The sequence below is a fragment of the Punica granatum genome, chromosome 3, assembly GCF_007655135.1.
Source record: "Punica granatum isolate Tunisia-2019 chromosome 3, ASM765513v2, whole genome shotgun sequence".
In the NCBI taxonomy this organism is placed as follows: Eukaryota; Viridiplantae; Streptophyta; class Magnoliopsida; order Myrtales; family Lythraceae; genus Punica; species Punica granatum.
In genome coordinates this window covers 17,117,915-17,143,469 of record NC_045129.1, presented here as the reverse complement: position 1 = coordinate 17,143,469, position 25,555 = coordinate 17,117,915, and the positions used below count along the sequence as shown (strand labels likewise).

Here is a 25,555-nt window from a genome sequence, read left to right as displayed (position 1 = left end):
ATTCAGTTGTACTCTGTAATTATTCGAGTTGACATTGCGAGGATTTCATTTGTACATTGATTCATTCATTTGTAAGGATCCTCGATCGGCAAGCGAGAGGTCCGAGTGTCGAACTGGTCAAGTCGGTCTATTGCTACCTAGAGATAAGTAAGCCCGAATACTTGCGGTATCGGTTCGCGCAGGGAGTTGACCGCCATGGTCTGATGAACTGTAAACGCTAGGATAGTGAACCGATTCCCCGACGCACAAGCCTACTTCTCTTTCGGGTTCTTGGTCCAATTTGATCAATTCATCGACTTTGCAGTGTCAAGACGGGTGAGTCAAGTGCAACCCTAAATCACGCGGTAAATAAATAAAATGGCAAGCCTAACAAGCTAAAGTACCGAAAGGACGTGCGAGATATAGGCTCGCACGTAATAGATCCCCCGAACTCTGAATTTTTTGTTCCGAACAGACCAATGCTTTAGCAATTAGGTGTACCCCGTACCCCTAGACCTGGGCAACTCACCGGCCCTCGATCTTCGAGTCGTAAACTGATAGTGGCGACTCCTTCTCACGTGCATCCGTCACGCGAGATGGACACTCCCAAGCCGCGTTGCATAAGCGCGCGCACGTATGCCCTGACGAGATTAAAATTCGAGTGCGCACAGTGGCTAGAAAGAAATTAAAAAAAAAACAATAACTTTTGATGTAGTAACAAAAACACGAAGATTGACGTTGGTACCTCATACCAATTTAGAGAATGTCTATGTCCATAATTAGTCAACAAAGGTCATTGTCGGATTGGGATGGGATGGTGACTGAGGTGATAGACCAAACTATAAAAATGAGAGATTAAAAAAATATGAGATCTTTTTTTTTCCTCATCATTTTTATAGACCCTTATTTCATAAAACACATCTCTAAACACGGTTATTGATTCCTAGACACGTCATGCGGGAGATTAATGTGTTGAGCTTTTGCTTGTCTATGTTGGTAAATTTCAGATTGTATAATGGCATATAATTTTTGTGGAAGCCTCAATTGGTTAATGTTGGTAAATGGATTTTCGGCCTAATTCAGTTGGGTCCAGGAAGGTCATTGTGACCTCAGCCTACCCCGTGTGGCGTGGGCTCACTAAGGAGCAGCATGGTCCATATTAGAGAATGGTAGGTTGTTTAATAGCCAAGCAACCCGAGATATCTATCCTATTTTATCGACTCTATGGAGTGGGTGCATATACAGGGTTAATCTATGAAATTTGTAGCGCAATCTATTTTTAGTTCTCTTATAAATGTTGAATACATGATCATAGAAAAGGGTAATTGACACATTGCACACTTTACCCTCGCATAAAAGACTCAAACTGACTTTGGGTGGGAGAGGAAAATCGGGACACAACCCCTATCTCCTATTTGTGCAAATGTTCAACATTTGTAATTATAGAATCATCAGCAACTCGCACATGGATTGTTCGTGATTGAGACCTAAGCTTCTGGATCCTAACAGTTAATAATGGCTCATGAAGGCCTTTCGGCCAATTACAAGAACTAATCTAATTTCATAAAATGTCAACATGTATTATTATCTCCATTCTTGATTGATAGAAGAAGTTATTCAAAATAATTCTATAGAATACATAATTTTTCTGCATTAATAGAAAAAAAAAACTCCTCATTATGTTCAATGAAAAGAACTAAATTAACTGAAAAAAGAACTCGTCGTCTAATTTGAGCGTCGTAGGAGGCTTTCGAGCTATGGTATCAGTGGCGATCGGATGTAGAAGCGCAACTGGTAAATTCTTTCTCAAATCACTTATATTGATGATGATAAGATGATGTATTAATGTCAGTTCATAAGTCACATTTAACAACAACTCTAATTTTAAGAAACTGTGTAGGGCGATTCTGATATTTATTATGAACAATGAAGGAGCAAATTCAAATTAACTCAATCAATAAAATGGGTAGCGAATTGAGAAAAGGCAAAAACTCACGTCCTTGCTAAAAGAAATTCCAATAACTTGCTTGATAATGCAGTTGTTCACTTGTTCTTCGACAAAATTGACAATTCTGAGTACTCTATTAGAATCTGTAAATTTTTTTTGTTTCGCTAAAAAATATACCATCCAAAATCAATAATCACGGCAAATATAATATCGACATAGATTTAAATTAATGCAAAACAATAAAAAATAATATCTCATTAACCGTAATAATATCGAGTGTTACGTGAATTTACATTAATCGTAATTTTTACGAATAGATGACGAATATATGTCTCGAAGAAGAAACCAGTTGCCAAGACCTTCTGCTCTGTCTTAACTAGATCAATATGGATAAAATGAGTACCGCATAAAACTGAACATAGTCAGATTGCTGGAAAGAGCTCTTCCAATCTAATACCCACATGAAAGACGCCATCCAGATACTTGTTCGAGATTTTTGTAGATCTGAGAACTCATGTTAGATTATTTTGTGCTCTTCCGCTTTTCACTTGAGTATTTTGGACTCGATTTCTTCCAAGCTCAGCCCTTTAGTCTCCGGGACGAGAAGTACTACAAATGAGAGTGACACCAGAGCAATGGCACCAAACATTCAGGTTTAATAAGATTCGTTTCGTTCTTCGATAATCGGAGGAGCATGGACTCGAAAGAATCAAGAATGTGATGAATCGAAGTTGCAGAGGGAAGGAAAAGGAAGACGAACTAGGCGAGCATAGGAGAAGGGAGAAGCAGAAGCTCACTGGGAAAGACAACTTGAAGGAGACTTGGAGACGGAGGGGACTGGACTGGGGAGCCCTTGGAGAGTCATAGTCGAGACTCGAGAGCAAAGAGAGCAATTGGACCTGCAGATTTTAGGATTTAGGTTTTCGAACAAACAGTGGAACATGAACAACCGAACAGAGTTGAGTATGAGATTTGAGAGTTCAACTTTACCTTCTTTTTTTTTAATAAGTAGTATCTTTTGGTTCCGAATATCAATTTCAGTTCCGGTTCTAGGTACCTTGTAGCCAAGAATTGGAATCGGAATCGATTTTCACCGGTTTCGTATTTTAATATCCAGATCTTATCTTATTTTCAATACGAGCTACTCGGACCCTACCCGTTAAAATAGATTTCGATCGATTTCGGGTATACTCGGTATCCGTGCACACCCTTAGCTCAAACTACATCACCGCGAAAGAGAGCAAGTATGTCATCCTAGGGAAAATGATAAAGGTGCAAACTAAGACGTAAATCCAACGATCTCCAAACGAACCAATCAGTGACGGTGTTATTTTCTCAATGAGTCACTTCAACCTGTCAAATGTCAATATTCGAGGAGAAGGCCCCAAAAAGCAGAGACCGGTGAAGAAAAATTGTCGAAGCACAAGCACTGAAACACCTGACATGATACTCCATACCCCTTTTATGTTTATATATATCCAAAGTTCAGAATTTTTTTTTTCATTGTAAGTTCTTGCATTTCCTGTGGAGTTTGAAAGAAAAATCAATGGGAGGGATATATTTGTCTGAGGCGATGGTTCAGGATAAATGTTCCCTAAATTCTGTTGAGAATCATCACCCAATATTTTTCTTTTTTCATGAAAATATGAGTATTGTATTTAGTTTTAGAGTTGAGTAGAGTTGAATTTTAATTTTAATTGGTTTGTAATGATTGTGTTGTTGAATTATGAGAAAAAATGTGAAAAATTAATGAATAGTTAAGAGAAAATAATAATTGTATTGTTGAATTGTGAAAAAAGTAATGAATAGTTGAGAAAATTTAGAATTAAAAATTGAATTGAATGGTTAAAATGGGAAAAATAATAATTGTGTCGTTGAATTGAAGATAAGTGGAAAAAAGTGGAGTAGATTTAAAATTAGTTTATAAAATCAAACGGACTGGTGTCCCGGGCTCTACTAGCTAAAACTATTTCTAGTTGACCGTCCGCCTTACCTGGTAATTTAGTAATGGTAATAGTGATACTAGTAATAATAATAATAATAATAATAATAATAGTAATAATAATAATATAGGTAAGTCCGGTCACAGGTAGTGCAGATGGCACAATAAAAAATATTCTCCTGTATGACATTCGAGACGTGATTTGAATCTGAGACTTTGCCTTGGTAATTACATTGATTGGCCGCCAACCCTATTGGGTTAGTTTGGTATTATTTTTATTTCAGCAGTAGGAGTTTTCCCTGTTACTTAATAAGGGGACTTAGGCCCTGTTTGGATTTCCAAACACTTAATTTTAACTTTAACTTTAACTTTAACTCAACACACTACACAACAAAAACATATATTTCCCAAGTCAAAAATTTTAACTTTAACTTTAACTCAACACACTACACAGTAAAAATACACGTTTTCCAAGTCAAATTTATAATCACATCTCATTTGTCATTTTTCATAATCAAAATTCAAAATCAAAATTAAAGTTATTTTAACTCTGAATCCAAACGCACCCTTAAGTATCGAGAAATAAAGGTTTTGATGTTGTGGCATTGCCCTTAATATAAGATCAAAAGATTTCTGATTTCAGTTCTTACCAATTGAACTCTTGATAAAGTAGCTAAACACTTGACCTTGAAAAGCAATACCAAGGGCCAAGTCCAATGAAAACCTCCTGCTGATTAGGGCTGAAGCAGGGTGGCATCAGTCAAGATGGTCCCATGCATGGTATTTTGGTTTACCAAAATGGCGCCAAATATTCTGAATATTCCAATATATTGGATTAATTAATTAGGATGTTAGACTATCTGCCATAGTTTCTAATAACCTCAAGAAAAAGGATTTTATTGAAACCAAATAAATATCTCGAATTGATGTGCAAGAGAGAATAGCTAATGAGACTTTAAATGGTCGAGGGGTCACGCTGAAATAATATTATACTTCTTCCATTGCGGTCCAGTTGAAACTTCATATATGGAGTAAAGAACTAAGTAGGTCGAAATAATCAACTATCAAACCAAATCTCCGGAGATATACACAGGAGCAAACTAATGTGACCTATAAGATGAGGAAAAAGTTGGGGCAAATCATACCAAATGCTTTGATGTATTAAGCTTTTTGTCGACCAAATGATGCTGGTGAATAGCTGTAACAATCCAATAGATGATGCTGAGTCGAAACTTCAAAAGCAAAGGGAGAGGAGTCTTTCAATAGGGCTTAGTACATGAAATTCAGAACAGTACAACAATTGAAAATGGATACACGGAGACGATACCTTGCGTCATCTTTCTGATGCTGCTTGAGCTGGTAATCTTGAACATTTACTATCAGTCTTTAGTTAAGTAGGGTATGTTTTGCTCAATATATGGAACATGGAGCCCAATTTGATGGCACCCAGCTTCACAAAGCAGTGCGTCGTAGCCTTTTCAAGAGCCTACTTGACCCAAAGCCACAATATGTATAGATGAACATACTCGGATAGACCTCCATGTTCATTTACATATATAGATCTGGTTGGATATATTCTCATCAAAGGGGTTTCTCTTTGTCATCATTTGTAGCGATTCAACTTCGATTCAAATGTTAATCTCCTCCACGAAAAGAAAATAAGAGTAGATCGATCTAGAGAGATAAATGAATAAATAAAAAGTAATACATTTGGCGAGTAGAGAGGTTCATGTACAGATTAGAGCGTCAGATATTGTTGTGCTTGATGTGCATCATGTGTACGTTCAGGGAGCATAATATGAAAGTCCCTTCTGTCTGTTTGCTGCGATATGCCTGGCTTCACCCCTGTTTGCCGTATATATTCTACCATAGGTGTATTCTCATATGTTAAGAGTTACAGCACGGCGGAGGATGATCTAATCACCTGTATTTCTTGCGCCGCTCGCTGCGAATTGGTAGAGCTCCAAATGGAGCAATAAATAATTGTTGGGAAGGGATGTACTCAACCAAATAATAACGCAGCGATTAATCTTCCTCCCCTACTAGTGTAATCGAGATAGGAACTAATCAAATCAACCAACAAGCACTAAAGTAAAAGAACATCAAGAATTTTATGTGGAAAACCCCGATGTGGGGAAAAACCACGGGACCAATTCCGAATCAACGATCCACTATGAATGAAGGTTATACAATGTCTTTCATCAAGGGTAAACCCTTGGATCACCAAACTCAAGAGAAACACTCTCTTGGATTACCCAAACACTAAATTCGTCACCCATACCGGATGGTTCACAAAGTCAGCTGAAACAGCACCTACAGAGCTCAAATAGAAATTCTGACCGTTCAGAACTTAGCCCCACGTGTTGTGAAGCAGCTGTCAAAATTTCATCCCAATCAGAGTTCGTTTGACGTCCCGATCGAGGTTTGATCTCCAGCTGCGCGCTGCCCCTGTTGATCCGAATTCTACTCTGTTCCTCTCTGTTATTCTGTGCTGATCTGCTGCTCCTATTCCTCAGCTGGTTTGCTGAAAAATAAACCCTAACAAAAGTGGGTCCTTGGGCCTATTAAAGCCCGATAAAAGCCCGATAAAAGCCCAATACAATTTGAGCCAAACTTCCTCCAAATTGGAGGGATACCCAACAAACTCCCCCTCCCGGCTATTTGGAGGTTTCGAGCATACCGGCTATACTTCGGCAAATATGAAGTTTCTCCCTAGCGAGAGGTTTTGTCATCATATCAGCTCCATTCTCATCAGTGTGCACTTTGTCTACCTTCATCAGCTTGGACTCCAACACATTTCTAATCCAATGAAACTTGATATCGATATGCTTCGCCCTCGAATGGAAAGTGGGATTCTTGCAAAGATGAATGGCGCTTTGACTATCACAGTGTAGAACATACCTTTCTTGCTTCAAGCTCAACTCCTGCAAAAACTTTTGCAACCACAACATCTCCTTGCAACCTTCGGTCACCGCAATGTATTCGGCTTCCGTTGTAGACAAAGCGATGCACTTTTGAAGCGTTGATTGCCATGAGATAGCTCCCTCTGCAAAAGTCATCAAGTATTCTGAAGTGGATTTCCGGGAATCGATATCTCCTGCCATATCCGCATCCGTGTAGGCCACTAACTCCGGCTTACCAGTGCCAAAGTGCAAACACACCTTGAATGTTCCTCTGAGATACCTCAGGATCCACTTAACTGCATTCCAATGCTCTTTCCCCGGATTGGAGAGAAAACGACTAACCACACCAATAGAATGAGCAATATCTGGTCTTGTACAGACCATGACATACATTAAACTTCCTACAGCTGATGAGTAAGGAACTTTCTTCATCTCTTCTTTCTCCTTCTCACTTGTAGGACATTGCTTCGAGCTAAGTTTGAAATGAGAAGCAAGTGGTGATGAAATTGGTTTAGCATTACCCATGTTGAACCGATCCAAAATCTTCTCGATGTACTTCTCTTGAGAAAGCCAAATTTTTTCACTTGATCTGTCACGAGAAATATGCATCCTAAAGATCTGCTTTGCCGATCCCAAATCCTTCATGGCAAAGGACTTGCCGAGCTCTTTTTTCAACTCTGCAATCTTGCTCATATCATGACCAACAAGTAACATATCATCCACATATAACAGTAAAATGATAAAATCACCATCCGAGAATTGTTTCACTAACACACAATGATCTGAAGTTGTCCGTGTATAGCCATGGCTCAACATGAAAGAGTCAAACTTTTTGTACCACTGCCGAGGTGCTTGCTTAAGCCCATACAAGCTCTTTCTCAGCCTGCACACCAAATGCTCCTTACCTTTAACTCGTAATCCTTCAGGCTGCTCCATATATATTTCTTCCTCCAAGTCACCATGCAGGAAAGCTGTTTTTACATCGAGCTACTCGATCTCCAAATTCAGACTAGCTGCCAGTGCGAGAACAACTCGGATCGATAACATCTTGACAACGGGCGAGAAGATCTCCTCGAAGTCAACTCCTTTCTTTTGGTTGAAACCTTTCACTACCAGTCGAGTTTTGTATCGAGGTCGTGAGTTCTCTGTCTTCAACCTGTAGACCCATTTGTTCTTCAATACTTTCTTACATTGCGGTAACTTGACTAGGTCATACGTGTGATTTTCAGACAAGGAGTTCATCTCCTCATTCATCGCCTTCAACCAGTGCTCCTTGTACTCATGTGCCACAGCTTCATCATAGCACTCAGGTTCTCCCCCGTCAGTCAGTATCACATATTCATGAGGCGGATATCTTGTAGAAGGTCGTCTTACTCTGTCCGATCGTCTAGGTAGATTATCTACAGGCTCTAACTGTAACTGTGAGCCTGTATCATCCGTAGTCACATCATCATCTACTTGAGGAATCTCACCCCCAGTCGTGGTTTCTTCATACTTACCAGGTACCTCTTCCACTGGATGCTCTACATCAACCGATACAGGAATAGAGATCTCGTGAGGATTGCCTACTCTGGCCTTCTCTAACTTTTGCAAATCCTCGATTCTCTGGTCCTCAAAGAACACAACATCCCTGCTCCTGATGATTTTCTTGCTATCAGGGTCCCAAAACCTGTACCCGAACTCTTCATGTGCATAACCCAAGAAGATGCACTGTTTTGCCTTGGCATCGAGTTTTGATCTTTCATCTCGAGGAATGTGAACAGATGCCCTACACCCGAAGACTCTGAGATGCTTGTACGATACTTTCTTGCCGGTCCACACCTGCTGGGGTACATCTCCATCAAGTGCAACTGATGGTGTAAGATTAATAAGATCAACCGCTGTCCTCATTGCCTCGCCCCAGAAAGACTTAGACAGTTTCGCCTGAGAAAGCATACAACGAACTCTTTCAACAATTGTGCGGTTCATCCTTTCTGCAAGCCCGTTCTGCTGTGGTGTCTTCGGTACCGTCTTCTCAAGTTTGATACTGTGAGTCCTGCAATAGTTCTCGAAAGGACCCCTATACTCACCACTATTATCAACTCTGACACATTTTAGATTCATGCCCGTTTCTCTTTCCACTGCTACATGGAAGTTCTTGAAAATCTCAGTCACCTGATCTTTAGTTCTCATAGGGTAAGCCCAAACCTTCCTGGTGTGATCATCTATAAAGGTCACAAAATAGAGAGCACCACCAAAAGATCTATCCGACATGAAACAAACATCAATATGCACAAGATCAAGTATATGATCGCATCTAGAGGGACGACTTCTAACAAAAGAAACTCTCCTCTGCTTACTAGCTAAATAGTGATCACAAGTACTCAAGTGCATACCTTCAACGGGCAAAGATTGCTTTCTAGCAAGAATTTGAATACCTTTCTCACTGATATGCCCAAGTCTCCTATGCCATAGCTCGATAGGATAATCCTCAGCAACATTAACCTGACCGGAGTTGTGTCTGGCACGCAACTTGTAGAGAGTGTCGGTCTTCTGACCCCGTGCCACAATCAACGAACCCTTGGAGAGCTTTCATCTCCCATTGCTAAATTCATTACTGTAGCCTTCATCACCCGTCGAGATTAGGTTAAGGCGAATTTCTGGAACATGCCTCACCTACTTCAGAAGCAACTTGCAGCCAAGCTCGGTCTCTAGACAGATATCACCAATACCGACAATCTTGCATGACTGCCCATTCCCCATTCTCACATAACCATAGTTCTCGGTAGTGTAAGATAAGAAGAAATCCCGATGATGAGTGACATGAAACGAGGCACCTGTATCTGCAACCCAGGTCGAGTCCTGACAAGTGAAATTCACATAGGCTTCATCACAAATGATGTAAGTCTCTCCATCAGATGCCACTGCTGTAGTGCCTTCTTCCTTCTTACTCTCACCGTTGCCATTCTGATTTTTCTTCAGAGCTCTACACTCCCTTTTGTAGTGTCCCTCTTTTCCACAGTGATAGCAAGTGACCCCTTTTCTCATCTTCGACTTTGATCTACCCCTCGATTTGCCACGTGAGTTACTATGCTTGGAAGAGAAATTTTTGCTTTGACTTCTCCCCCGTTGTTCAGTAACCAAAGCTTCAGACTGAATGGAAATCCCCGAGCCTTTCCTTCTAGTCTCCTCATTAAATAAACTGTCTGTCACCGTGGCCAACAATAGCTTCCTGTTTGGCGCATAATTGCTTAATGCAACCACAAGTGTGTCCCAATTATCTGGTAGAGTCCCTAAAAGTAGACAAGCCTGCAACTCATCGGGTAATATTATCTCCAGGTTCGTCAACTGGTTAATAATATCTTGGAAATTACTCATGTGCACAGCCATATCACCTCCATCCTGGAAATGAAGATGAACCAGCTTCTTCACGAGGAATGCCTTATTTTGCGGTGTCTTCCTCGCATAGAGATTTGTCAATTTATCCCACAAAGCTTTCGCATTTGTCTCCTGAGCAACATGATGATAAATACTATTGTCTATCCACTGCCGAATCAAACCAATAGTCTTCAAATTTGTGCGTTCCCAAGCCTTGTCATCCTTATCTTTGGGTTTCGCTGAATCCCCTTCAATGGGATCGTACAAATCCCTGCAAAATAGAAGATCCTCCATCCGAGACTTCCATATAGAGTAGTTGGTTGCATTCAACTTGAACATAGATATTGTAAACTCCTCCATCTTGAAAACACCGAAAAAACTCAAACTTCTCTAACCCGAGGCTCTGATACCACTTGTTGGGAAGGGATGTACTCAACCAAACAATAACGTAGCGATTAATCTTCCTCTCCTACTAGTGTAATCGAGATAGGAACTAATCAAATCAACCAACAAGCAGTAAAGTAAAAGAACACCAAGAATTTTACGTGGAAAACCCCGATGTGGGAAAAAATCACGGGACCAATTCCGAATCAACGATCCACTATGAATGAAGGTTATACAATGTCTTTCATCAAGGGTAACTCTTGGATCACTAAACTCAAGAGAAACACTCTCTTGGATCACCCAAACACTAAATTCGTCACCCACACCGAGTGATTCACAAAGTCAGCTGAAACAACACCTACAGAGCTCGAATAGAAATTCTGACCATTCAGAACTTAGCCCCACGTGTTGTGAAGCTGCTGTCAAAATTTCGTCCCAATCGGAGTTCGTTTGACGTCCCGATCGAGGTTTGATCTCCAGCTGCGCGCTGCCCCTGTTGATCCGAATTCTGCTCTGTTCCTCTCTGTTATTCTGTGCTGATCTGCTGCTCCTATTCCTCAGCTGGTTTACTGAAAAATAAACCCTAACAAAAGTGGTTATTAAAGCCCGATAAAAGTCCAATACAATTTGAGCCAAACTTCCTCCAAATTGGAGGGATACCCAACAATAATGACAGACGCTTCATGAGAGGTTTGAATTGAGGGGAAGGAAGGAGTATGGGGAAGACAGAGTTGTGTGGTATACGTGAAGTTTGGCAAGTCAAGTGCACTATTATTGCTACCAAGATGTATTTTGAAGTCCACCTAGATAGTCTATGGGTGCCTGGAGTAATTAGCTAGCTTGTACATATCTAAATCACTTTGTACTCTCGAGTATGAAGCGAGTCATCTTATATATCCAAGATTTTCTTTCTATTTTTGGATGCAACTCTAAGTAAATCTCACTCGTAAGAATAGAATTTAGGACCTCTTGGTCTTGTGTCCAAGGTGATGCCATTACCCTGTTGGAAATTATAGTTTGCAAATTCATTGGATTTTATTAATGGGTCACTTAGTGTTATTCATGAGTACTTGGACGAATTCAAGTTACGAAGTGAAGGTTCATTTATTTAATGGATACATTTGAGTGCAAGACAAGTAATGTGTATGGAAGTGACCATTCATGGGTGATGTTTCATCTAGAGTTACGTCCAATACGAAGGGTTCTTACTCTTCGATAGTGTCCATTCATGGGTGATGTTTCATCTAAGAGTTATGTCCAATACGAAGGGTTCTGACTCTTCGATAGTGTCCATTGAGTACATATAAATAGAGAGGCTATAGTGTTCAAATTATTAATCACAAATTCCAGAAATTAGAGTGAGAGTTAGGAAATTCCTCGATTTTGATAATTGAAGGAATTTATAAGGTTTCGTTGTATTTCGGGAGAACCTTTGCCTTAACCCTCTAGCAACTAAAGTGTGGGGGCAAATAGTTCTCTTTGGAAAGCGTCATTTATGCCTCGAATCCTATTGTGTTAACCCCACATCGCCTCCGGATCGATCGTCTCCAAGAGTTCGTGAAACTCGATCGATTTGACGGCACAAACTTCAACCGCTGGAAGGACAAAATGTTGTTCCTCCTTACCATCTTAAATGTGGCGTACGTTCTGGACCCGAGCCTGCAACCTTTGGAGGATCCCGCCCCCGATGCAACCCCCGAGGAAATCGCAAAGGTGGTCGAACTCAAGAAGAAGCGCGAGGAAGACAAATTCACATGTCGTGGACACATCCTCAACACTTTGTCCGATCGACTGTACGATCTCTACATGTCGATGCAGTCCCCGATGGAGATATGGAAAGCTTTTGAGGAGAACTACTATACCAAGCGGTAAGGTACCGATAAATTTTTAATGATGAAGTATTTCGAATTCAAAATGTTCGATAGTGTTCCTATCATAGATCAAGTCCATGAACTACAAATCCTTGTAAGTAGGCTTCGTGACTTGAAAGTTATTATTCCGGAATCGCTACAAGTTGGGGCTATCATCTCTAAGTTACCCTCGTCTTGGAATGATTACCCGAAGAAACTCCTGCATATGGCGGAGGATTTCACCGTGGAGAAAATACTTAGGCATTTGCGTATTGAAGAGGAAACTCGGAAGCGCGATGTGGTGTATCTTCCCCAAGGTTCTAAGGTACCATGTGAGTGAGTACAAGAACTCTTGGAAAGGCAAGCGAAAGGCTACGTCCGAGACCGAGGACACGCAAGACAAGAAGAGAAAGTCTCGCAATTGATATCATTGCAATAAGAAAGGGCACTACATTAAGTATTGTAAACTTCTCAAAAAGAAGAAAGATGCCACAATTTTCAAAGTCAATATGGTTGAGGACATGGACTCAGTGGCCATGGTTACGGGAGGAATCGAGAGCTTGGAAATTGGTATGATTACCGAACTCAACATAGCCATGACCGATAAGTCCTATAATTGGTGACTCGACTCCGGAGCTACTATCCATGTGTGTAACGACTGGCAACAATTCAAGAGCTATGAACCAGTGGCAAACCGTGAGGTACTTATGGGCAACCATCAATCGGTCAAGGTGCTCGGTCAAGGGACAGTGGAACTCAACTTTACATCCGGGAAGAAATTGACCTTAATCAATGTGTTGCATGTTCCCGATGTAAGAAAGAATTTACTGTCCGCGAGTCTTTTGTGCAACAAGGGGTTCAATGTTATATTAGAATCCGATAAGTTAGTCTTGCTTAAGGGTGATATGTATTTGGGAAAGGGATATTGTAGCGAGGGCATGTTCAAGTTGAGCATTGATATGAATAAAGCTCACTCTTCTGCTTATATTGTTGAATCTTATCCTTTGTGGCATGCGCGTTTAGCACATTTTAATTTTAAAACTTTACAATAGATGCAAAAGAATGGTTACATCAATCTAAGTGATGATAAACTTGGGGATAAATGTGAAATTTGTGTTCAATCAAAAATTACCAAGAAATCGTTTCTTAAAAAATGTGAAAGAAATTCACAAGTGTTAGATTTGACCCATTCGGATGTTTGTGAATTAAATGGAATTCTAACAAGAGGTGAAAAACGATATTTTACCACTTTTATTGATGACTTCTCAAGATTTTCTTATGTGTATCTCATAAGGAGTAAAGACGAGGCTTTTGGTATGTTTAAACGTTTTAAGAATGAGGTTGATAATTTGTTTAACAAGAAAATCAAAGTGCTTCGTAGTGATAGAGGTGGTGAATACTTTTCCAATATATTTGATATATTTTGTGAGGAACAAGGTGTGGTACATGAGTGTTCTGCGCCGTATACTCCGCAACAAAATGGTTTGGCGGAAAGAAAAAACCGTACCTTAGTGGATATGGTTAACTCGATGTTGTTAAATGCTAAACTTCCATGGGGTGAAGCATTATTGGCTGCGTGTCATATCCTTAATAAGATACCATCGAGAAAATTCAAGGTATCTCCATATGAGTTATGGAAGGGTCGGAAGCCAAACTTAGATTATTTCAAAGTGTGTGGGTGTTTGGCTTACTATAGAGTTCCCGATCAACAGAGAACAAAATTTGGACCAAGAGCCATTAAGGGTGTATTCGTTGGATATGCCCAACATTCTAAAGTTTATCGTGTCCTTGACTTAATGTCAAATATGATAATTGAAACAAGAGATGTTGTATTCATTGAAAGTAAGTTTTCCGACGATTTAGTGGATTCGGAACAAGAATATGAACCAATGATCTCAAATGATCAAAACAAGAGACGTCTTTGCGACAATAAGGATACGGAGCCGAGGAAAAGTCAAAGAGTGAGAAAAGAAAAAGACTTTGGTCCTGATTTCATTTCCTCGCAATCTTTAGCGTATCTCGTTGAGGGAGATAGAGAATCTGTAACTAGGAAGATCCCCATAATGCTTAATGTGGAAAGTGATCCACAAATCTATGGTGAAACCATGGCTTTTAGGGATGCGGCATTTTGGAAAGAGCCGATCAATGATGAAATGGATTCAATATTGTTCAACAATACTTGAGTCCTAGTTAATCTTCCTCAAGGATCGAAGCCTATCGGGTGTAAATGGGTGTTTATAAAGAAGAATAACCCAACCGGGGGTTCTCCAACTTTTAAGGCTAGATTGGTGACAAAAGGATTTAGACAAAATAAAGGCCTAGATTATTTTGACACCTATGCATCGGTGGCTAAAATGACTTCCATTCGAGTCCTTATGGCACTTGCATCTATACATAAGTTACATGTGCATCAAATGGATGTTAAGATGACCTTTTTGAATGGTGATCTTGAAGAGGAAGTCTACATGGAGCAACCAGAAGGCTTTGTGCTTCCCGGGAATGAACATAAGGTGTGTAAATTGATCAAGTGGCATGAGAAATTTGACTCGGTTATTTTTGCTAGTTCCACGGGGCTAACGGAAGCGTAAAAGGAACAGAAATTCAAAATTTCCTACCCGTGAAACTAATTCCAAGACCTACTAGAAGAGTAAGAGTAAATAAAAGCGTACCTGGAATATTTAAAGTTGTCGACCGAGCGTCCCACGCGTGACGCCTCTACTGGTATCCACACCGACTTTGTCGACGAGTTTTCGAGATCGGCGGTGCTAGCGACCAACACTCGAAAGAAACACCCCGATGCGACACCCGAAATTTATTAGACTAGTAGGATTAATTCAAATTGAACAATTCAACTTGAATTTCCTTACACTTATACACGTACACCCATATACATGTATATATATATCTCTTATATCTAAACATGCATGTTGCCCCTTTTATAAGCAATATGGGGACGACAAATTCAAAGCCCCACCGATGTGGGATTAAGGAGAATCAAGGCTCCAAGTGACATGTGTAAGTCTAGGTGACATCATTTAATTAGTCCATGTGTATAGCTAAGTGTTATCATACAATTGGCCCATGTTTCTTTCTATAATTGGCTCCAAGTGGTTCCATAAAAATAACCACTTAGCACACCATTAAATCTAATAAATCGGGTCTAATTAATCGGCAAATTTAATCTCATTAAATATCTGATTAATTGGTCGCACCATAAATCATCTAATCTTTATTAGACAATTTTGTTGTTTCAAAATATCTCGTCAAGTTAGTCGTAGTGTGTGACCCTGTAGGTTTCCAATTACGTCGATAGTAATATCGAAATCTCTATTTTAATATTACAAACAGTGAGCGGCATCTAGCAATGCATCACTGTTACTCAAGTAATCGGAAAGTCAATTTCTCGACGAACCTCGTGACCTATATTACCGTGTAATATAATCCATTGTCCTCTATATCTCTATTGAGCCCAAGGCATGGTCGATGACATCCTTGTATGGCTTAATATCTCTCTTTCTTGATTTACCGGGTAAGTCTATCAGAGCAAATGAGCTCGATATCATTATATCGACTCATTTGGGTATGCATACACTTTTAGACTTAACCACCAAGTGGCCGTGAGATATCGCTCCCGTTTCGTAGGAGGGACAAATCCTATCTTGGTCACTCACATTCTTTTCCATGCTTTGTGGCATACCCAATAACTATCTTTATAACCAGCCAGTTACGGTGGCGTTTGACAGTATCAAAATATACGACATTACACGTAGGAATCCATGGTGACCTCAAGTCAAAGGACCATTATACTATAGTCACTTTGAGATATGCTAATGACAGTCACGTAACAACCCATGTAGCAATCTCATGGCGGGTCAGTCCAATACACATTACTCTTAATGTATACATGTGGTGTGATTTGATATCTCCATATCCATGACCTATGAGATTTGGTCATCAATCAACACTCACACTAGTCTAACCGTATTACCGTTGTCCTAATTAACGATAATACTTTGACTATGGACATTTAGGAATAATGTTCAGTAATTATAGGATCTCACAATCAAGTCACACTTGATGCCTATTGAACCTACTATTCCAAGGACATTATTGTGTAAAATCATATTTAGCGCAATCTACACAATAACAGATATGCCTCGTTTTATAATGAAATAGATATCATATTACAAAACTGATTATAGATTGCCTCTAGGGCATACACCAATTCCCAACAATTTTGTCATATGGTTTTTCGCATAATTGTGCGGATAAGTGTATTTACACTAAATTCACTAATAGGTACGGTGTAATTATTTGTCTCTATGTGGACGATTTGTTGATCTTTGGGACAAATTTGGAAGGTGTTCGTGAGACCAAAGAGTATCTAGCCTCGAATTTTAAAATAAAAGATCTCAACGAGGTAGATACAATCCTAGGTATAAAGGTGCACAAGCATGAAAGGGGCTTTGCACTAAGCCAATCTCACTACATCGAGAAAGTATTGGAGAAGTTCAAACACTTGAATATCAAGGATTCAAACACTCCATTCTATCCGAACTTCAAGTTAAGTGAGAATAATGGCAGGGCTATAGCGCAATTAGAGTATGCTAGCGCAATTGGAAGTCTAATGTATGCAATGCATTGCACTAGACCCGATATCGCATTTGCTGTGTGCAAATCGGCGAGATTTACAAGTTGTCCTAGTACCGATCATTGGAAAGGAATTTGTAGGAGTTTTGGTTATCTTAGGAAGACAAAAATTTGGGATTATTCTATGGTGATTATCCCACGGTACTAGAAGGTTACTCAGATGCAAGTTGAATTACGAGTCTAAGTGACAATAAGTCCACATCGGGATGGATTTTTACGATTGGAGGTGGAGCCATTAGTTGGGCCTCCAAGAAACAAACTTTTATCTCACATTCAACCATGGAGGCTGAATTTATAGCCTTGGCGGCTGCAGGCAAGGAAGCGGAATGGCTAAGAGATCTCTTGCTAGATATAAAGTTGTGGCCACAACGTAGGTTCGCCATTTCCGTATATTGTGATAGTGAATCCACCATGTCTCGAGCGTACAATAAGGTATATAATGGAAAGTCTAGACATATAAGTTTGAAACATGAGTATGTGAGACAATTGATTAGGGACGGTGTGATAACTGTTACCTATGTTAGGTCAATTGACAATTTAGCGGACCCATTGACGAAAGGTTTGTCAAGGGATTTGGTTAAGAGTACCACTGCTAAGATGAGTTTAAAACCATTCTAATCGCGTCATTGATAATGGGAACCCTACCTCATTCTAGCCAAAAGTTAGTTTTGAGGTTCAAAGGGTAATAACAAGTTATCAAATGACACCGTGCACTAAGAATTAGGATTTAGTGCTTGAGTTTTAGGATTATGAGTTTTACTCTTAATGGATGGACATTAGTTGTCATGAAATCCACCTATATGGACATGAAGTGGTGCCGCTTCAACGAGAGTTCTCTTTATGGTTTCTCTCGTATATGTTCATGAAACGGGATGAACACATGGCCATAACGGTGCTAAAACAAATAAAACTCTTACTCGAATACTTTACGATTATGTGTGCGACTTTTCCGATATTGACTTTAAGAGTGATGGTTCAAACGACTAGCCACCAATCACTTTGTTGATACTTTGAGAGTTTGCACTAAGGGAGGGTTCAATCTGCGGACACCACTTCTTTATGCATGATCGTTGTGTACTAGTGTTCTAGAATTAGCAATCTAGTGGGGGATTGTTAGAAATTATAGTTTGCAAATTCATTGGATTTTATTAATGGGTCACTTAGTGTGATTCATGAGTACTTGGACGAATTCGGGTTACGAAGTGAAGGTTCATTTATTTAATGGATACATTTGAGTGCAAGACAAGTAATGTATATGGAAGTGACCATTCATGGGTGATGTTTCATCTAAGAGTTACGTCCAATACGAAAGGTTTTGATTTTTCGATAGTGTCCATTCATGGGTGATGTTTCATCTAAGGGTTACGTTCAATACGAAGGGTTCTGACTCTTCAATAGTGTCTATTGAGTGCATATAAATAGAGAGGCTATAATGCTCAAATTATTAATCACAAATTCTAGAAATTAGAGTGAGAGTTAGGAAATTCTTCGATTTTGCTAATTGAGTTGAGTTGAGTTTTAGTTTTAATTGGTTTGTAATGATTGTATTGTTGAATTATGAGAAAAAGTGTGAAAAAGTAATAAATAATTGAGAGAAAGTAATGATTAAGTAATGATTGTGTTGTTGAATTATGAAAAAGTAATGAATAGTTGAGAGAATTTAATATTAAAAATTTAATTGAATGGTTAAAAAAATTTTAAAAATAAAAAAAGTAATGATTGTAATGTTGAATTGAAGATAATTGGAGTTAAGTTGAGCTGAGTTGAACATTGTTTGGAAAACAAACACACCCTAAAGTGTGGGAGCAAATAGTTCTCTTTGAAAAGCGTCATTCGCGCCTCGAATCCTATCGTGTTAACCCCATATCGCCTCCGGATCGATCGTCTCTACACATATAACCAACATACCCTACAGCACCTTTCCCTAATATAGTCAGTCAAATCTCAACATAAGAGGAGAAGAGTTGAGGTATAGAAAAATATTAACACGGTTGGTCTTGGATCATGACCACGGGAGTGAATAACTTTATTAGATTGACACTCTTTGATTGATTAACTCTAATTGAAGTCTGAGTCCCTTAATCCCAAATTTTGAGCGATATCACTGTACCAACTCACCATAGTGAGTTGCAGCCACTGATCCGGGAGAAATATATAGTATATATGGTTCATGGGGAATTCCTACACACTGCCCTTAACATTAATTTCTAATAACTAAAAGATCTCCATTGCTTCTACAATCATATCGGTTTTCATCGAAGGGTTAATTTCGGTTGAAGTGGTGTTACTGTCATAATATATAATAAACAAACATGAAGAAATCAATAATCGATAACTTAATTCAATTTTCAATACCCAGTAAATTAATTATACTAACTAGTTGACCACCATGTGTTTAATTGAAGCTAGCTAGTCAAATGATTGGATTACATGAGATCACCTGAAAGGCATTCAATAGATCGAACATGAGTGTACATCTACTTCTATCATAAGCTTGATAGCTAGCCACGTATTGTGAATATCAAATCCGATAAGAAATACAAACATCAGGAAGGGGGTGGATCGAGTCATGAAATTCAAATAGTTCACAATTTTTGGCCGAGATGGGATCAAGTACAGGAAATGAAAAGGTAAATAAAGGAAATTCCTTTAGTCAAAACTAAATCTAGATTAAAATCTCTTTGATTTCAGGCAATAGCATACATATTATTACATTACTTCCTCTTTCTTAGCCAGGTAGGTATTTTTCAACTCAAAATTTTAAGCAACTTTATCAATCCTTGAAAATCAAAAGAAATATCGCATCTAATTTCAATAGACCGAGTGGTGCATTTACTCAAAAACATCATTCATTTTCGGGTATGTAGTTTTTCTCCACTTCCTTTTTTTCGTCTTTAAAGTTCCATCTTCGCTTTCATACATTATTGTCAACACCCCATTTCGGTCCACCGGCTCCAAAAGGACAAAATCGTCACTTTGTCACCCCGTATGAGGGAAGCATTTCTAACAAATTGCTCGAGCATTCATGGTCTTTGAAAAAGTGACATTTTTTTAATTTAACATTAATCTTATAAAAATATTTTTACGGGGTGTCTTTGAATTTCACGCGCGTCGACGTCAATTTTCAAATCCGGGAAGAAAACTCAAGGCCGAAAAATATTTTATTGTATAACATTGATCCGTAAATTTTTCTGAATACAATGCCAGTCCCGGATCATTTTTTTGAACATCCAATTGCAAAGACGAGATTTTGATCTCTACGCGCATTAAATTTGAATTTTTGATTTTTTTTAATAAAAAAAGGAAGTCAAGTCGGTCAGAGGCGGTCTGACCGACGGGACGGATGAGTCAGGGTTGGTCAGACCAGTTCTGACCGACCGTTGTCCCCGAAAAAAAAAAGAGTCAAAGTCAAAGTCAAAGTCAAATGACCCAGTTTGACTTTCCTCCTTCCCGCCCGTTCTCTCTTGCTTTCCTCTTCTTTGTTCTTTCCTTTTTCTTTTGCTCTTTTCTTTCCTTCTTCTTCCCGCAGCTCCCATCTTCCCCGAGCCCGATACGAAATTTTCGGCGGACTCTCCTCTCATTCACCGGATCTCCCTCGACGGCCCCGAATAAAAAACCCTAGCTCCCTCTCTCTTGGTCCCTCTCTCTTGGAAGAAAAAAACCTAGCCGTGACTTTTTGGCTCCGATTTTTGGACGCCCTCAACGCCCACGCCCACGCCCACAGCTCCTCTCGAATCGGAAAAACCCCCAGCTCATCCCCTAACCCCTCAGCTCAGACCCCAAAAAAAAGAAACCCTCGGTTCCCCGGTTCGATTCCCCTAGCTTGACTCTTAACTCACGGCCTCTCTCTCACCCGCGAAAATCCGACGCCCGGGACTCCATCGGCCCGGCCGATTCTCTCTCTAGATGACCCTCGTATACTCTAGCGGCGCCCCGTGATCTCCCGGTGTCGGGTGCAACCACACGGCCGCCCGGACAACCCCTCCCATTCTCTCCATTTTTCGTTTTTTTTTTTTCTGCTAATCGGGTCCAGACCTCCGGGTTGAATAGGCACGCCGCCAGCAGCCCAGCTCGCGTCATCGGGCCAGCCCAGCCTTGTGGCCCAATTCGGCCACAGTCCAGCAGCCAGCCCGGCCCAACAACGGTCTGATTCGGCCTAACTCGGATTCCAGCGGCAGCCCGCTAGCGTCGCCCTCGTCGGCTCAGTCCAGCCCTTCGGCCCAGTTCGGCCCAATCTCCCCAGAGTCCCAATCCGTCCAACGATTATTTATTTATTTATTTACAGAATCACCCCTCAACTTCCCGAACTAGGTAAATTCTCGACTTAGTGGCATGATTAGGGCTCCATTCCTGAATATTAATGCTTGCTTGATGGATATGATGTGAAATGAGCGTTCTTGGGTTGCGCAGGTGATCGGATTTGTCCCGAACTCGATTTTACGAACTTTCTGTTTTGTCTCATTTTAGTCCTGAGGATGCATTTTATATTTTTAGATCTGCCCCGAGTTTTAAAAATCTCTTCAGTCGATTCCCGGCCATTTTTATTATTTTCCAATCAGTCCTTGAATTTTCCAGAATTTTTCAATCATCTCAAGGAACTTTTCAAGTTGTTTCAGTTTAGTCCCGGGGCTATTTTCCGCCCTTTTTAGATATGTCCCGAATTTAAAATTTTTTTCAGTCAAGTCCCAGCCATCTTTACCATTTTTCAATCAGTCCCTGAATTTTCAGAATTTCTAAACCTATTTCGGCAATTTTTCATGTTATTTCAGTTCAGTCCCCGGGGCATTTTTCACTTTTCAGATCAGCCCAAACTTTCAAATTCATTTCAAAAAAAGTCGTGGGACATTTTCAGTAATTTTTACACAGTCCTTAATTTTTTCATAATTTTCAAATCAGTGCCCCGAACTTTATCCGAATTTTCAAATCAGTCCTTATTCTTTTAAAATTATTCAATACAGTCCCTGGCCATTTTCTAAAGATACCCAATCCTTTCCTACTTGGATCCCCGATATGTGTGCCCCGCTCAAATATTTTTGTTTCAGTAATTATATGTATATAACATGACAATATGTGTTCTTTTATGTTTTCCCGCTTTCATGAATCGGCGCTGTTTTATTGATTCCATTAATATTATGTTTGTGTATATTTGTATGTGTTTATCATGATCATGGCGGCACCGATTGCGTGAAATATATATGTTTGTCATGCTTTATGTGATAATGTGCTCTTGATCCATGTTTAAATGCTTATTTTTCTCGTTTTAATCGAAACCTCACATGAATCGGTTTAATCATGCAAACTCGGCCTAAAATCAAAATTTTAAATTTCAAGACGGTCGGAAATTAGAGTTTACTGGGCAGTCAACTAATGGCTATTCCGACGACTCGAAATCCGTAGATTAAAGCATTCGGCAAATTTTTTAATTAACCTAAAATTCTACATACGGGATAATCGAGACGTTAAATTTGGCTAAATTAAATCACTTGACTTCTTTAAATAAATTGTACGAACTGATTAACAATCTGTAATCACGTCGACAGTTCAAGAACTGTTAGTAATGCCTTTTTCAAATTCACAATTTCAAAATCACTGAGATACGTGCAACGTGATCTTGATTTTCATGCACACACATATTTACCAATTCAAGGGCATGATTACCGGTTCTTGTCCTGCCGTAACCCTAGCGTATGTTTATACATAAAATTGGTCAAAACATGGGAAAACACATTAATCACAAACTCGGCATAATCAAACATGGGCAAATAGTCAAGTAGAGGGTTAAGTTTCGGGTTTTAGGTGAAAATACTCTTAATCTGTAAAAGCAATATTGTCATGATACAAAATAATTTAAAAATAACCCACACATTCAGGACTTGACTACAAACATCATGTCTGTCGGGTCTGTTAAAATAATGTCGAATGCTACATACCCTATCCATCATCCATTTTGTTTGTTTTAAGGTAAGATTTGTATGCCAAGATACCCCGGTTAATAATCAGATAATTCACGTAAATTCGGCGATAACAAGAAACCCCATTGTTTGTTTATTTTAGCTTGCTTGTTACATTTTTGCACTTGTTTGTTATGTGGATCAAGCCGATCCTTTAGGACTCGATTCGCATTGGGTCCAACGCCCATAACCGTCGATCATGGGGTCCAATGCCCCCATACACCGAGTGCGCATTTAATTTAATTTTCGGTCTTTTCCAAAACTATACGGTGAGCATGAGCGAAATAATGACCGAATGCGAACCGACCGGGATTTAGTCATTGTAGCTTGTCTTTTATTTATTTGAGAGAATAATGTAAGGGTTTATGATGTATATTTATTCATGTAATAATCCCAGTCGGAGAGTGGACGGTTCAAGTGTCTCTTCGAATTTACGGTGTCAAAACGGGCGAGTCGAGTGCAACCCTAAATCATGCGATAAATAAATAAAATGGCAAGCCTAGCAAGTTAGAGTACCGAAATGGTGTGTGGGATATAGGCCCACACGTAATAGAACCCCCGAATTCGGAATTTCCGGTTCTGTACAAGACCATTGCCTTAGCATACTAGGTGTATCTATACCCCTAGACCCGGGCGACTCACCGGCCCTCGACCTTCGGGTCGTAAACAGGTAGTGGCGACTCCTTCTCACATGTGTCCGTCGCGCGTCCTCGGGAAGGTGGACACTCTCAAGCCGCGTTGCATTTAGGCGCGCGCATGCGTTCCCTGACGAGACGAAATTCGGGTGCGCACAATTATATCTTAGAGAAACTGAAGTCTTTAGCCTTCGACGAGGCAACAGAAAAAAGTATAGCAAGAACACTGCAGATTGAACCCTTGGCCCTGCCCAATATCTCATTGCAGCTCAATCAAACAAACTCAATCATTAGCTAATCCCACAGCCTTCGCAGCTACAACAGCTACACGTCCTAGTCTAGTGAGGATGATTGGTAAGTATTTGAGAAAATTGCCCCTTGGAAGTTTGCCCTACATGTCTGGTGTTCACGCGTGACACGACAGGTCGTAACAATCGTGCCACCATATGTAATTGTCATGTGTCGTCGTTGTGAGATTTTTGCGATAAACACAAAACTTCCAAATACTTGTTAATTATGATATAGGACTAATAATTAATCATCCCCGAAGGGAACAACTTTGATATACACATCAACCGTCCATTTCTCTTTTTCGCATGCAAGTGCACTTATTATGTCGTCTTACGTTCTTCAAATCTTTTGCCAGCTTTACAAAAGAAAAAATCTTCAATCTTCTCTCTCGCCTTTGGGAGGTGGACCAAGAGGCGCGCAAACTGATCAGGGATCACATGACCATATAAAAAGAAAAAAAAAAGTAAAGCAAAGATGATTATTGTGTTCTAGAACATGTACAGTCCTACTGTTCGATGAGTTGTTCTCAGTGTCAATGTCTCGTGCAAGTGCTAAGTCGGGGAATGACAGGGACTCTTCAAATTGAAATTCTTTTCAGAAGAGGACTCATTTCTCTTTTGACCTATATATACATTTATATCGATCATGAAAGCTGAAGGGAAGAGAGAGTGAGACTGTGAGAGATATGGATCTTCATATTTGAAAATTAAAGCATCATATAATTGTTCGATCACTTTCACCATTTACAAAATAATAATTTTCCAATTGGGGGATACACTTTTCTGTTTGGTCAATATATAATCAAGATGTCTCGGCCCCATTTATATCCTCCTCTGAAATTTTAGACCAAAGTAGTCTTCATTGCAAAATTAATTCCCACAATAGAATTCCCCAAGATCTATTTCCCAAAATAGACAGGTTATTTTCTCAATTATTATTCCATTCCCTTAAATTTTTAAACTATCTTTTATATTACTAAATAACACTGGACAACATGATTTTTAGATTTTTTTTCTATGAGGGAGCACATTTTGCTAAATTTCACCAGATATCACAAAAATTTTAAATTTGTTCACCATTTGAAACGAATTCAACTTTCCGTAGAAAATGTGACACAGCTTTCGTGACACCTTTTCCTTGACACCTTTACACACTTGAAAGATAAAATCTTGCTAAGTGATAACAATTTTTCGAGACCTGCGCTAAAACATGTAAAAGGGGTAAAAGAAGGGAAAATTGCACAATTGATGCAAAAAGTTTTGCAAATGTAACAATCTAGTACATTTCGTCAATTTTGCCTTGACTCTGTTAGTGGTTGCCTACGTGGTAGATGACATGTCACTTGTCGTCTAATGTGGCAGATGACGTGGACCAATTTGAACTCAATGACAAGTGGTGGGAAAAATCATGACGTGGCAGTGGAAGGGGTTTAGAGTTGTAATAGTTTGGTACAAAATGTTTTGGTTTGTGTAACTTGTTAGTTCAAAAAGTTTTGTATATGTAACTTGTTAGTACAAAGTGTTTTAGAGATGTAACTTGATGATACAAAAAGTTTTAGATATGTAACTTTTTAGTGCAACGCCGTGTAATCGATTATGCTATTATTACTGGGGTTTCATAGAGCTTGAGAAAGAATTATTGTGGCAAATTAGAGTTGTGTCAATG

General features: G+C 39.5%; 1 long non-coding RNA gene across 1 annotated transcript; it reads right to left on the bottom strand.

The window, feature by feature from the left end:
* Positions 1-2,161: 2,161 nt before the first annotated feature.
* On the bottom strand, positions 2,162-2,965 carry LOC116201515. The gene is made up of 2 exons (XR_004155887.1): positions 2,725-2,965; positions 2,162-2,536 (listed from the first exon to the last, which is right to left on the bottom strand). It is a non-coding gene; the product is annotated as an uncharacterized LOC116201515 (long non-coding RNA).
* Positions 2,966-25,555: the final 22,590 nt, after the last annotated feature.